Source organism: Oryx dammah, unplaced genomic scaffold, assembly GCF_014754425.2.
Source record: "Oryx dammah isolate SB20612 unplaced genomic scaffold, SCBI_Odam_1.1 HiC_scaffold_2, whole genome shotgun sequence".
NCBI lineage: Eukaryota > Metazoa > Chordata > Mammalia > Artiodactyla > Bovidae > Oryx > Oryx dammah.
In genome coordinates, this window is record NW_024070186.1 from 68827454 (window position 1) to 68839879 (window position 12426).

Consider the following 12426-nt stretch of genomic DNA (forward strand, 5'->3'; position numbering starts at 1 on the left):
CTACAAGTAATTCATTTTAAATATAACAATATAGATAAATAAAAGATAGGAAATACATATATCATGCAAATACTAACCAAAGAAGGTAGTGTGACTACATTAATATTAGAAAAAGTAGATTTCAGATCAGGGATATTACAAGGGATTAAGATAGTACATAATGGTAAAAAGAGTCAATTCATCAAAAACACATAAGTCTAAATGTGTGTACAGCTAACAACAGAGCTTTAAGATATGTAAAGCAAAAATACACAGAAGCGAAAGGAGAAATAGACAAAGCCACAATTATAGCTGGAGACATCAATGCTCTTCTCTCAGAAACTGATAGAACTACTGCAGAAATCCAGTAAGGATATAGAAGACCTAACATTATCAACTAACTTGCCATGATTGACATAGAACATTGCACCCAATAACACACATAAAATGTTTTATTATAGGGGTACCAACTTGTATGCAGATCAAGAAACAATAGTTAGAATCAGATATGAAATAACTGACTGGTACAAAATAGAGAAAGGAGTTTGTCAAGACTGTATATTGTCACCATCCTTATTTAACTCAGATGTAGAGTACATCATGTGAAATGCCAGGCTGGACGAATCACAAGCAGGAATCAAGATTGCCATGAGAAATATCAGCAACCTCAAATATGCAGATGACACCACCATAATGGCAGAAAGAGAAGAAGAACTAAAGAGCCTATTGATGAAACTGAAAGAGGAAAGCAAAAAAGCTGGCTTAAAAATATTCAAAAAAAAACAAACAAACAAGATCATGGCATCTGGTCCCATCACTTCATGGCAAATAGATGGGGAAAAAATGGAAACAGTGGCAGATTTTATTTTCTTGGGCTCCAAAGTCACTATGGATGGTGCCTGCAGCCATGAAATTAAAAGATACTTGCTTCTTGGATGAAAAGCTATGACAAACCTAGACATCATATTAAAAAACAGAGACATCACTTTGCCAACAGAGTCCATACAGTCAAAACTATGGTTTTTCCAGTAGGCATGTACAGATATGATAGTTGTAGCATAAAGAAGGTTGAGGGCTGAAGAATTGATGCTTTTGAACTGCAGTGCTGGAGAAGACTCTCAAGAATCCCTTGGACAGCAAGGAAATTAAACCTTTAATATTCATTGGAAGGACAGATGCTGAAGCTGAAGCTTCAATACTTTGGCAACCTGATGCAAAGAACTGCCTCATTGGAAAAGACCCTGATGCTGGGAAAGATTGAGGGCAGGAGGAGAAGGGGGCAACAGAGGATGAGACGGCTGGATAGTATCACCATCTCAATGGACATGAATTTGAGCAAATTCTCAGAGACAGTTAAAGACAGAGAAGCCTGACGTGCTGCAGTCCACGAAGTCGCAAACAGTCAGACACGACTTAGCGAGTAAGCAACAAAAGGACATTTACCAAGATATTCAGGCAAAATAAACCTTAACAAATAGAAAAGAACTGAAATCGTTAAAGTATGTTTTCTGATCATAACCAAACTAGTAAGCGCTACATGGTAGTTCATTTTTGTTCTTCTTTGGTGAGTTTTTATTGTTTGACTTGGCAATTTTATAAATCCAGAGTATATTGCTTCATAATCAAGTTGACTCTTGTTTCCAAATGACTTCAAAGCTTAGCTGTAATTTCAGTGTTTGTTACAGAGTGTGTTTCAGTGCACAATACACATTTGAGTATCAGTTATCTTTATTTTCAATGGAAATAAAACCAAAAGGCAAGTAACTATTTTAAATACCTCCTATGTGTTAGAATGGAACAACAGTGTCACCTTGGACATTCTACCTCTTTACTTTAAAAACAGGTCTTTAATTCTAAAGTATTCCATTTTTTTTGTCTTATAGTCTGAGAATCACAATTTCAATTATTCTTGTAAAACATTCTTCTTTCAGTCTTAGGACCTTACGCAACACATTTCATCATATAGAGGCCTAACATAAACACTGAAGAACAGTGCAGACACCTTCAGAAACAAGATAAAGCAGACAACATATCAATGGTCACCATATAAACCAAATATAGCAATTGTGAATTCAGCAGTAAATGTTAATCCTGTACCATTGAGTAATCATACAAGTACCAGGTATGACATTTTCTGTTGTGACCTGCATGCGTTCTAAGTTGCTTTAGTTGTGTCCGACTCTTTGCGACACCATGGACTGCAGTCCACCAGGCTCCTCTGTCCATGTGATCCTTCAGGCGAGAATACTGGACTGGATTGCCATGCCTTCCTCCAGGGGATCTCCCTGACCCAGGGATGGAACCTGAGTCTCAAGTCTTCTGCACTGGCAAGCAGGTTCTTTACTGCCAGCGCCACCTGGGAAGCATGACACATGTTGTGACACGTGATTTCTTAAAGGCAGATTGCAAAGTGGAAGAAAGTGAAAGTCGCTCAGTCCTGTCCGACTCTTTGTGACCCCATGCACTATACAGTCCATGGAATTCTCTAGGCCAGAATACTGGAGAGGGTAGCTTTTCCGGTCTCCATGGGATTTTCCCAACCCAGGGATCGAACCCAGGTTTTCCACATTGCAAGTAGATTCTTTGCCAGCTGAGCCACAGGGAAGCCCAAGAATACTGGAGTGGGTAGCCTATCCCTTCTCCAGTGGATTTTCCTGACCAAGGAATCTAACCAATGTCTCCTGCATTGCAGGCAGATTCTTTACCAATTGAGCTATCAGGGAAGCCTCAAAGGCAGGGTATTACACAACAAAAATCATGTAATGCATGTACCATCTTTCTATTAAAACAAATTTTAGAAAAAAACATGTATTTACTGCAATTTTTCCCCACTATGGACCACTTATTAAGATCTCACTAAACTCTGGGCCTGGGAACACAAATTTGTGAAATGATGCCTTAATGTTTCCTTTGACTAGTAATTCAATATCATTGCTTTTTTTTGTTTGTTTAAATTCCTTTCTCTTGAGTAACACAGTGTTCTGAAAGTGCTGAAAAACACTGGTTCAAGGAAATATTTAGAAACTTAGACCCCTGAAATATGAGATGAAAACCAGAGCTTAAGAAAAGAGAAAAAGCACAGGAAATACAGAAACACAGTCAAATGAAACTATGACCACATAAAGGAATGGTTCTTTTTTAGGATTGGTAAGGATGTGTGGTGTTTGAGCAAAATTGGTTATCGGTCAGCTTTCTGCACTGAATGACAAGCTGGATTGTAACATCTCCAGGGCGGGTCACTTTCAAGTCCTCTAACTCCTTAAAATGCAAGAGAGGGCCCTAGTTTGAGGACTTGTATTGCAGATTTCTGCTAATCAGTTTCTACGTCTTTTTAATACGATGAAAGGCCACTAGGGGGAGAAACACGCCGAAAACCTGACCCTTATCAGTAGTGATCTCAAAACGTAACAGATCCTATTACTCTCCAGCAAAAAGAAGCTTCCATGGCACGCAGTATCAAACCACCACCCTGCATCTAATCTGGAACCAAAATGGTTTTTCTAAAGTCTTCGTGGGCACTACGCGAAAAAAGCACGTGTTCTGAATGGTCAGAATGGAATCCTACAAGCTGATTCAGATCTGAAAAAAGGACATTGCAAAAGGTCTCCCTGAGTGAGTCAAAGTATTGCAGAGGGCTACGGCAGCGCATTCCTCTTTCGGGATGGGCTACAACTTAACCTTACGTTGGCAAAAGGACGCGAAGCAACGTTTTGTAAAAGGCCTTCTTTCTAGTATCGATATCCATTTCTGGTTAGCCACTGACAGAGGCGGTTAGCCACTACGTCCCCTCCCCTCGCCCTTATACGAGATTAAGTCTCATTTCCTCTATGGGCGTAAAAGTGAATGGACCCGCTTGCTCCCGATACGCCTTTCTATATCTCAACCCAGCCCTACAGCTCGTAGAAACAGATAGGCGCATCCCTGCTGTTCGTACACCTATGCCTCCACAAGATGACAAAACAGCCTCGCCACTGCAAAAGACGACAGCGTTAAATACCAGCGCGGCACGAAAATGAGCCACAAAGCCACTCAAACTTCGGGCACAAAACCAAGGCGCAGGCGCACTGGCACCCTGTTACCCGATTTGCCCACTTCCCCCTCCTGGTCTCCGCAGTTTCACTTCCCCTCGTTTGGTCCTCTACTTCCGGGGCACAATAGGCTCGGCCCCTCCTCAGCTCTTACCCTCCTCTACCCGAGGAGGGGGGAGTCGAGGGGGTGGGGAAGAGTTCGTTGTTTGTTTACACGATGTGAGCGGAAAAAGAGACCAATAAAGTTTATTCTGGAAACAAAAGGAAAAAAAACAGGGGTGACAGAGAAAGGAGACGGGGGCGGGGGCGTGTGGCGGGGGCTAGCTAGGAGAGGCAGCAAGAAGGAGAAAGCGGCAGTTCCGGTGCCGCCGCTGCGGCCGCTGAGGTCTCGGGCTGCTGCCGCCGCGGCCGCTGGGGCTGGGGCCGCCGGCGAGGCAGGGCTCGGGCCCGGCCGGGCAGCTCCGGAGCGGCGGGGGAGAGGGGCCGGGAGGCGGGGGCTGTGCCGCCCGCTCTCCTCTCCCTCGGCGCCGCCGCCGCCGCCGCCCGCGGGGCTGGGACCCGATGCGGTTAGAGCCGTGGAGCTTCGAGGAGCCCCGAGCGTGAGTAGAACGCGGACAGGCCGGGAGCGGGCGCGGTCGGGATGGGGCCGGGTGGGCGCTGGGGACTCCCGGGCGCGCCCGCCGTCTTGGGCGGGGGCTGCCCGCCCGTCGTCTCTCCCAGCTTCGGCTCGCAGGAGAGTTCGCCTGCGATCCCCGCTCTCCTCCGCCTGCCGCTGGCCTCACCCAGATGCAGAGGCGAGGGCTCGCCGCTCCCTCTTTTCTCCCTCTGGCCGCCGCCTCGCTCTTCGTTTCCTTCCTCTCCCATTTTTGGGGATGGGGCGGCTAGAGACTGAGGAAGTGCGCCCAGGGCCGCCGCCCCGGCCGCGGTGGCTCGGTCCCCCGCGCCCTTGCACATCCACCCGACCCGCGAGCACCGCGGCGTGAGCGATCCCCGTTGCCAAACCGCGAGCTCTTCCTGAGGGGCTGTCACGCCCGAGGACTCCGACCGCGCCAACCCGGCGACCCTGCGTTTGCCTCATACTGGGTTTAAATCGCCCGGCTGCGGCTTGGAAGGCTACATCCCCGTAGCCCGTAGTTCCTCTCCCACCCTTCCTCTCGAAGTTGTTTTTTCCCTTTTAACCGAGACAGTCAAACGTATTGGATCTTTCATTCATAGACCTGAGACATTGTCTCGCGATTTGTGTCTTTAGTAAGTCTAATATGTGATGCCTGCTTCATAGCTCCTAAGTGGCTCGGAAAGGTAGGGTAGCGCCCAGAATTGGACTGTGTAAACACCAGACGTTCAGCCAGTGTGTTTTGATCGCGGCTTGAGGGGTTTATTTTAGGATGCTAAAGAAATAGTGGTGATGATGGCTAGTTACCAGGCTTAGGAATCGAAAGCTGTTTTGGATGTCAGTAATTGGGAAGCTGTTTACGTAGTTATATAAAGGGTAAGGGGAGCGCAATAAGAAGGGCTTCTGTGAAAACAGCCTTCATATTTTTTAATGAAGTAGAGTTGTGATTTCGTTTGGTGAAGCTTCCTCATTCCAGCACTGCGCCTTTAGGCACATGCAGTACATGGGTTGGCGAGATGATGTTTTGAATCGTAGTTTGTGAGGCCTGGGAGAACCCTTGGAAAACTTGGGTAGGTAAACTTCTGTTAACTCAAGTCATCGGGTAATTACTATGGCCACATTTGAACCACTGTGGGCAATACCGGTCGCATGTTTTCCTGCTCAGAAGCTGGGTTCTCTGGGTATTTGCTTACATTGCACTGTACAAAATTTGTTTATGTGCTGGATTGCGTGTTGTTAAGGAAAGACCTACAAAATACTTAAGATACCACGTTGCTAACTTAATTTATATAAATCACAGCACGTCTTTATTAATGGATCCTAGAAGCAACTGTAGTGTAAGAATTTGTTAATATGTCTGTATTCAAGTTTTAACATTTTTTAAGACTGAATCATTGAATTCTGGTTGACAGCATAGATCTCTATCTAAACATCACATGTTCTGGAAAATTTTAATTATCAGATTAACTGTTCTGCAGTGTCATCAGCCAGAATTATCTGAAGAGGGCCCAGTAGGGGTGTGCGGGGGGTGGGTAGGGTGGGGGGTATTTTGTTTGGTTTTCTGAGTTTTCTCATCGCACCTTTTTGGATAAAATTAAATTTCATCTGTAAGTTTTTTCAAAAGTTTCTTATAGGTTTTTTCCATCATTGTAAAATAGAGTGTTTTCCTATTAAAATCACAAAATAGATGATTGAAAGAAGTGATCGCACATGGTAACAGTCATAGCATCATGGGGGAAATAAAAAGAAAATGAGTGAATATTAACTTAATATTTTATCATTGATTTTGTGAATATAAAGTTTGAAAGACATTCCTATCAGTTTAGTTCAAGAATTAAAAATGAAAAAAAAAAGAATTAAAAATGAACCACATATAAATGCAGAACAGTGTTTTATATGTCTAAAGTTTTTTTTCTCAATTTTTAGTAAGTTAAATATAGCATTAAGGAGATGTCACTAAATACAAATGCTGTAAACCCAAAAATTACTGCGTGAAAGTGTATCTTCTCATGGGCTAGATATATGTGAAAGGAGGACTGTAAAAGAGCAGTGGCTTTGCCTGGAACAACCTCTTCTTAAAGCAGAGTTTCCTTCCTGTCAGTATAAGAGCCTCTCCATCCCAAATAAATATTGCCTTAAAAAAAAAAAAAGGTAAATTTACAAGTAAGATACTTAAATGATAAGATAGGTCACACATTTCCAAAAAGAGTTCGCTTGTTTCCTTTATTGAATTAAGAATTTATAACATTTACTATTACCATTTAAAAGTCATTTGCTCTGTTGATCTGTTTATTTGAAAAGGGCTAACTTAATCCCATTTGATCTCGTTAGCAACAAAAATAGCATTAAAAGGATCACTTCTCTATTTTATTATTTAAATATCTTGAATTTCAAGGGAGGGGTGATTCTGTCAATGAAATGTGTTTCTTAAGCATCATAAAAGATTTATCTCTGAAAATATTTATGATCTTAAATTTGTGCAAGTTTAGAAGCATAAACCTTGGAAAATCAAGGTTTATATTAGTATAGTTATTGAGCTGTTTTTTTTAAGTATGTTTATCTTGAGCTACAAAACAATCCTGTAGAGAAGGCAGTATTGCTGTCTCTGAGAAATGACATTTTAATCTAAGGTCGGACAAGTATCAGGTGACAGGCTCATTGACAAAATGAATGCTTTGTGACTCCTTTCGTTTTATTATGCTACCTCTAACTTGCTCCAGCCTGCTTTTTTTTTTTTCAGCCTGCTTTTTTATAAAGAAACTAGAGCCCATAGATCACCTTTTCCCTTATTTGTAGTAATAAATGGATGTGTTTAATTCCCCATATAGCTTAAACAGTGGTTTTTGATTCTGGCCACACATTAGAATCGTCTAGTTAGCTTTTTAAAAATATCAGTGCCAGGGTCTCGTTCCTGGAGATTCTGGTTTAATTGGTCTGAGATGGAGCCCAGACGTCTGTTTAAGTTCCCCCGGTAATTCTAATAGACAAGATTGTAAAGCCCTTGCTTTCTAAGACCTGTATGGTTTGTTTCTTTTCTTCTAATTTCATCCCTTCTTTTTCTTCCTACAGCTCCCTTGGCCTTTTCCTGCTTCATGTGCCAGTGCTATTTGCTTTTCATGAGACATTTGCACACTCCATACCCCTTGTTTAACTGGCTGACTCCTACTCATTTTTCATATCAATTCCTTTGAAAAGTCTAGTCTGGGTCAGGTGCCCTTGCTTCCTGTTCGCATAACATCTTGTGCCCCTACTGTCAGAGCATTGACTCAGTGCATTGGCAATTGCCAATTTATTTGTCTGTATCTTCCACCAAGATGTAAATTTCATGAGAACTCTAGGGGTTTTATCTTATACAGTTATGTTCTCATTGTCAAGCACAGTAGCCAGTACATAGTAGAGTTATTCAGTAAATAAATATATTGACAGCAGACTTCTTTACAACATTAATAATTTACAAATGCCTATTGAGTTTTTATACTATATTTATTCACTAAAAATATACATCCCTAACCTGCCACACATATGTATTTTAATTGGAGACATTTGGGATGTTCTAAAGTACATATAAATTATATCAAGAGTGACACTCAAACTCCCCCACACACACACACAAATAATTAAACACAGAACTGTGCTAGAAATCAGGAGATGTGAATTCTGATCCTAACCTCACCACAAGAGTGTGTCCTTGGGCAAGTCTCAATCTTTTAGGGTCTCAGTTTTCTCATCTGTAATAGAGGAATTGTACTGAATGCTCTACATGGTACTACTCAGTGCTTTAGCCTTAAAAACCTATGAGTACTAAAAATACTGACTTTGGAAAATCTGAACCTCCTTGGTTCAAACCCTGGCTTCTATGCTTACTGGCAGAATTACTTTGGACAGATTTCTTAATATGTATAATAAGACTAATTACTACTCAACAGAGTTGTTATTGTTTTTGTTTTTGTTGAATTAAATGAGTGTAGATCCAAGAAAGTTTTGGCCAGGATCAGATGCCTAATACGTGTTCATTTCCTTTTCCTTTTGAAAGTGTTAGATCTCATGAGTGGACTTATCTGAGATAAGAAAAAAGATAATTTATGTAATATATGTAATACATCCTGTTTTCCACTTTGCTGACTGCTAACTTTACAGGTGTGACTAGGGACCAAGAACCACGTGGCTTTTAGTTTCATTTTCTTAGAACCCTATTCCACTGTCAAACATCCAGGTGTTAGTTAACCTACCTGGGAAATAATTATGCCTTGAAGTTTGAACCATGACAGGAGCATCCCTGATAGCTCAGTGGGTAAAGAATCTCCCTGTAGTTCAGGAGACCCAGGTTTGATCCCTGGGTGGGGAAGATCCCCTGGAGAAGGAAATGATAAACCACTCCAGTATTCATGCCTGGAAAAATCCCATGGACAGAGGAGCCTGGCGGGCTATTGTCCATGGGTCGCAAGAGTCGGACATGACTTAGCAACTATGCCACCATGACAGGGTAGCAAGTATCAAGCTATTTCTATATCATAATACATAATATGCAGGAAGGGAGAATCTGAACTGATGACCTCATACCATCGCCAAAGATCAGTAAAATCAGACCTGACCATTCCAAAAGAATGGAACAGATTAAAACTAAGGGTGATTTACAAAAAAGACTCAGATTTTGGTGACGTCTCTGTTTGCCAGGCCTTAAAATTCAGGGAGTTTTTTTATTTAGTAAATTTTAGTAAAAATTATTTAGTAAACAGTGATTTTATTTAGTAATTTCCAGGAGATATAGGAAGTATACCTCTGGTCAGGACCAATTGCAGAAGATTGTTCTCGATGTCAGATTAGCAGTTACAGGTATCAGTTAGCAAACTGAAGTTATTGATATTTTTCTCTGGGAGCTTTGTATCTTAGTTTTATGTGTTTATTTTAACCTTTATTTATTTAGTAACCTTTATTTATTTGGCGACACAGTGTAACAATATCTCTGCTGAAGTTTCTTAATGCCAATCTTATTTTTTTATAAATCAAATTAACTTGTCTGAGTTTTCCCTTAAGTTTATGTCTTTGTTTTGTTTTTGATTTTTTAACGACTTTAACGTATTATTTATATATTTATATATTTATTTTTATTTGTTGGCCACACCTCAGGGCATGTGGGATCTCAGTACCCCAATCAGGGATCAAACCCACACCCCCTGCAGTGGAAGCACAGAATCTTAATCACTGGACCACTAGGGACGTCCCTTAAGCTTATATTTAAAATGAACTTTATTAATTATCTTTTAAGAAAAGATACTGTAATAAAAATTAAAAATAGTGGTAGAGAAACTGAAGTCCTAAGGGTGTAATAAAGAAGCATGAGGCAACACACAGTGAAGTCTAAGGATTCGACTTAAAGGCTTGTGATTTCCATTGTTCAGAAAGGTTATTCAGCCTTAGATAAACTGATAATGTTTTATAGCCACTTATGTTATTTGTATTTAATCCTTTATTAATATGAATCAGTTGATACTGGTTAAATTTTTATGTGTTCTCTCTCCCTCTCCTCAACTATACAATTTGGGGAGTTTAATGTCAAAATACTTTAATAAAAAGTTTATAATAAAAGTGGTGGCTTAGAGCTATTTCTTCAAGTTTAATGTTTCTTACAGTGAAACTGTTTTTAGAATGGATTATAATGCTCTGGTTTGGATGGCTGAAAGACCAAATTCCAATCCCAAACTGCCACTTTGTATTTGTCTATAGGGGAAAGGAGGCAGACCATATCACATCTTTGCTGCTCTTTAATATGCTACTTTCTAGTAACTCATTAATTAATGAGATAATTTAAGTAATCCCAGTTCTATACAGTTATTTAAAAGAAAATGTATACAGACTAATTATTTTAAATTTATACCTAGTACAGGAATAATACACTTCAGCGTTTGGTCTGACAATTAAACACTCATCTCTTCATATCATTTTGCTAGCTGGCTTGATAGTTTATCTAAATTACACTCATTTATAAGAGGTTAAGTTTTAGTATCTTTTAGTATTAATATTAATTGGAATTGTTACAAAGGAGTCACTGTGTTAGGGCCAGCATTACCATTTGAAATAAGTGTGAGATTTTAAAAAAGGTAGAAGTTAAGTATTCTTACAGACAATGCTTATCTGGTACACTTCAGGTTTTAAATATTTGTGTAGTGGAAACCAGGGAAGTCAGTGTTGTGATGTAAAAATAGCTGCATTAGGATAGAAACATTCTGTTCTGATCATAATTCTCTTGCCAGACTCACCAGGGGTTAGTAAAATTCTGTAGAGAGATGCATCTTATAAAGCACTATAGAGATTTAAAGCAGTATTATGAGGATAATTTTAAGCAGAAAAAAATTTTTTTAACAGGAGGAGACTGTGTTCATTCTTGTATCCTTAGCACCTAGCATAGTACCCAAAAGTAGGTGATCAGTAAGTGATATTTTTGCAGTAGAATCATAATTGGGGATCAAAACACTTATCTTTCTATCAGTTAATAGCTGTATACTTTAAAGTATCTGAAAATTAATAAATTGCTATGTGTCTTAGTTGATCATTTACTGTATATAGATTCGAATTATAGGAGATATTTTTCTATAAGTAAACTAGTTGCATATTTCTACTGATGTTTGTAGACATTTTTAACAAAGATTAATAGGTTAGGAATAGCTATTTCCTAGAAGAACACTGAATCAGGAGTCTGAGAATCTAGGTTCTATCTAGCTCTTTGGCCTTAGATCTTGACCTTTTAGCACTTGTTTGATTCCTAGCATTTTAAAGCCTATTTTTTATTTCAGGGAGGACTAAGTAAGCCATTCCCTAGAGAGAAGATGGCCTAACTCAGTTTATTGTTATCTTCAGAAGAGAAAATCTCTTTTATCTACTTGTTTATAAATTTGCACATATTTGAAGGCCCTTCTGTGAAATTCTCACAGAAAAAACTGCCATCAGAAAAGAATGGACTGGAAAGATTTTTTGCTTTCTCTCCAAAACTGTCAGGGACTTGGGAGGATCCAACTTATAGCAGGCATGCCCTTTTGGTTACTGGCACTGAGAGCAGTTAAGTTTCTGACGAGACATTGAGAGCAGATCATCCGTTGCACTCCAGTTGCCAGGGTTTTGAAGGCTGGCAAACCTGTCTCAGCACCCTTAATAGCCATTGGCACTCTTCCTTACTTTAGTTAAAGACTTCTAGGAAAATATGTCCCATAATTTCCTTTGGTAACCCATCCCACTAGTTGGTTTTCAGAAAATACGTTCTAATCTTAGAAACATAATTCCAGAGGCATAGTAAGGCTCTTTTTTCTAGACGTGTCCTCTGTTGTACATAAAAATATATGAAAAGATGACAAAACTAATTGTCCTTAATCAGGAAACAGTGATGTGTATGCTATTGATTTGTTGTTTCTATAAATGTTCAAGTCACTCACTTTCAACTTTTGAATAGGTTTTAACCAGCAAACTGTTCAGGTAATGAGATATTATGTAGAATTATTTTGATCATGTACTTCATTTTTCAACAAGCTAAGCAGATTTCTGTTGCTCTTCTTTGACAGATCATGCTTTTCCAAGTGCTTTTCTCATGGATTTACTGCAGGTCTAGACCTGAAAGTACTATTGCATTTTGGAACAATTGATTGCCTTTAGCCTGAAAGCAAGTGAATTGTGTGTGTTTTGGGTTTTTTCCTTAAGAGGTTAACCTCTTGACAGGTACAAAATCCTTCGAGTTTTCTGCCAAATAAGCTAGTATTCTGGAATGTAGATTTTTGGAACATATCATCAAAAGTAAATCAGCATTAAAGGTAAAAATTA

At 39.8% G+C, this 12426-nt stretch overlaps 1 protein-coding gene across 1 annotated transcript in view; it reads left to right on the plus strand.

Moving 5' to 3' along the window:
- The first annotated feature begins 4535 nt into the window (after positions 1–4535).
- The window catches only part of PIK3CA (phosphatidylinositol-4,5-bisphosphate 3-kinase catalytic subunit alpha), an 84247-nt gene continuing 76356 nt past the window's right edge, over positions 4536–12426 (plus strand). The window contains exon 1 of the mRNA XM_040251301.1: positions 4536–4606. The gene's annotated coding sequence lies outside the window, so the exon portion shown is untranslated. The remainder of the gene's footprint in view (positions 4607–12426) is intronic.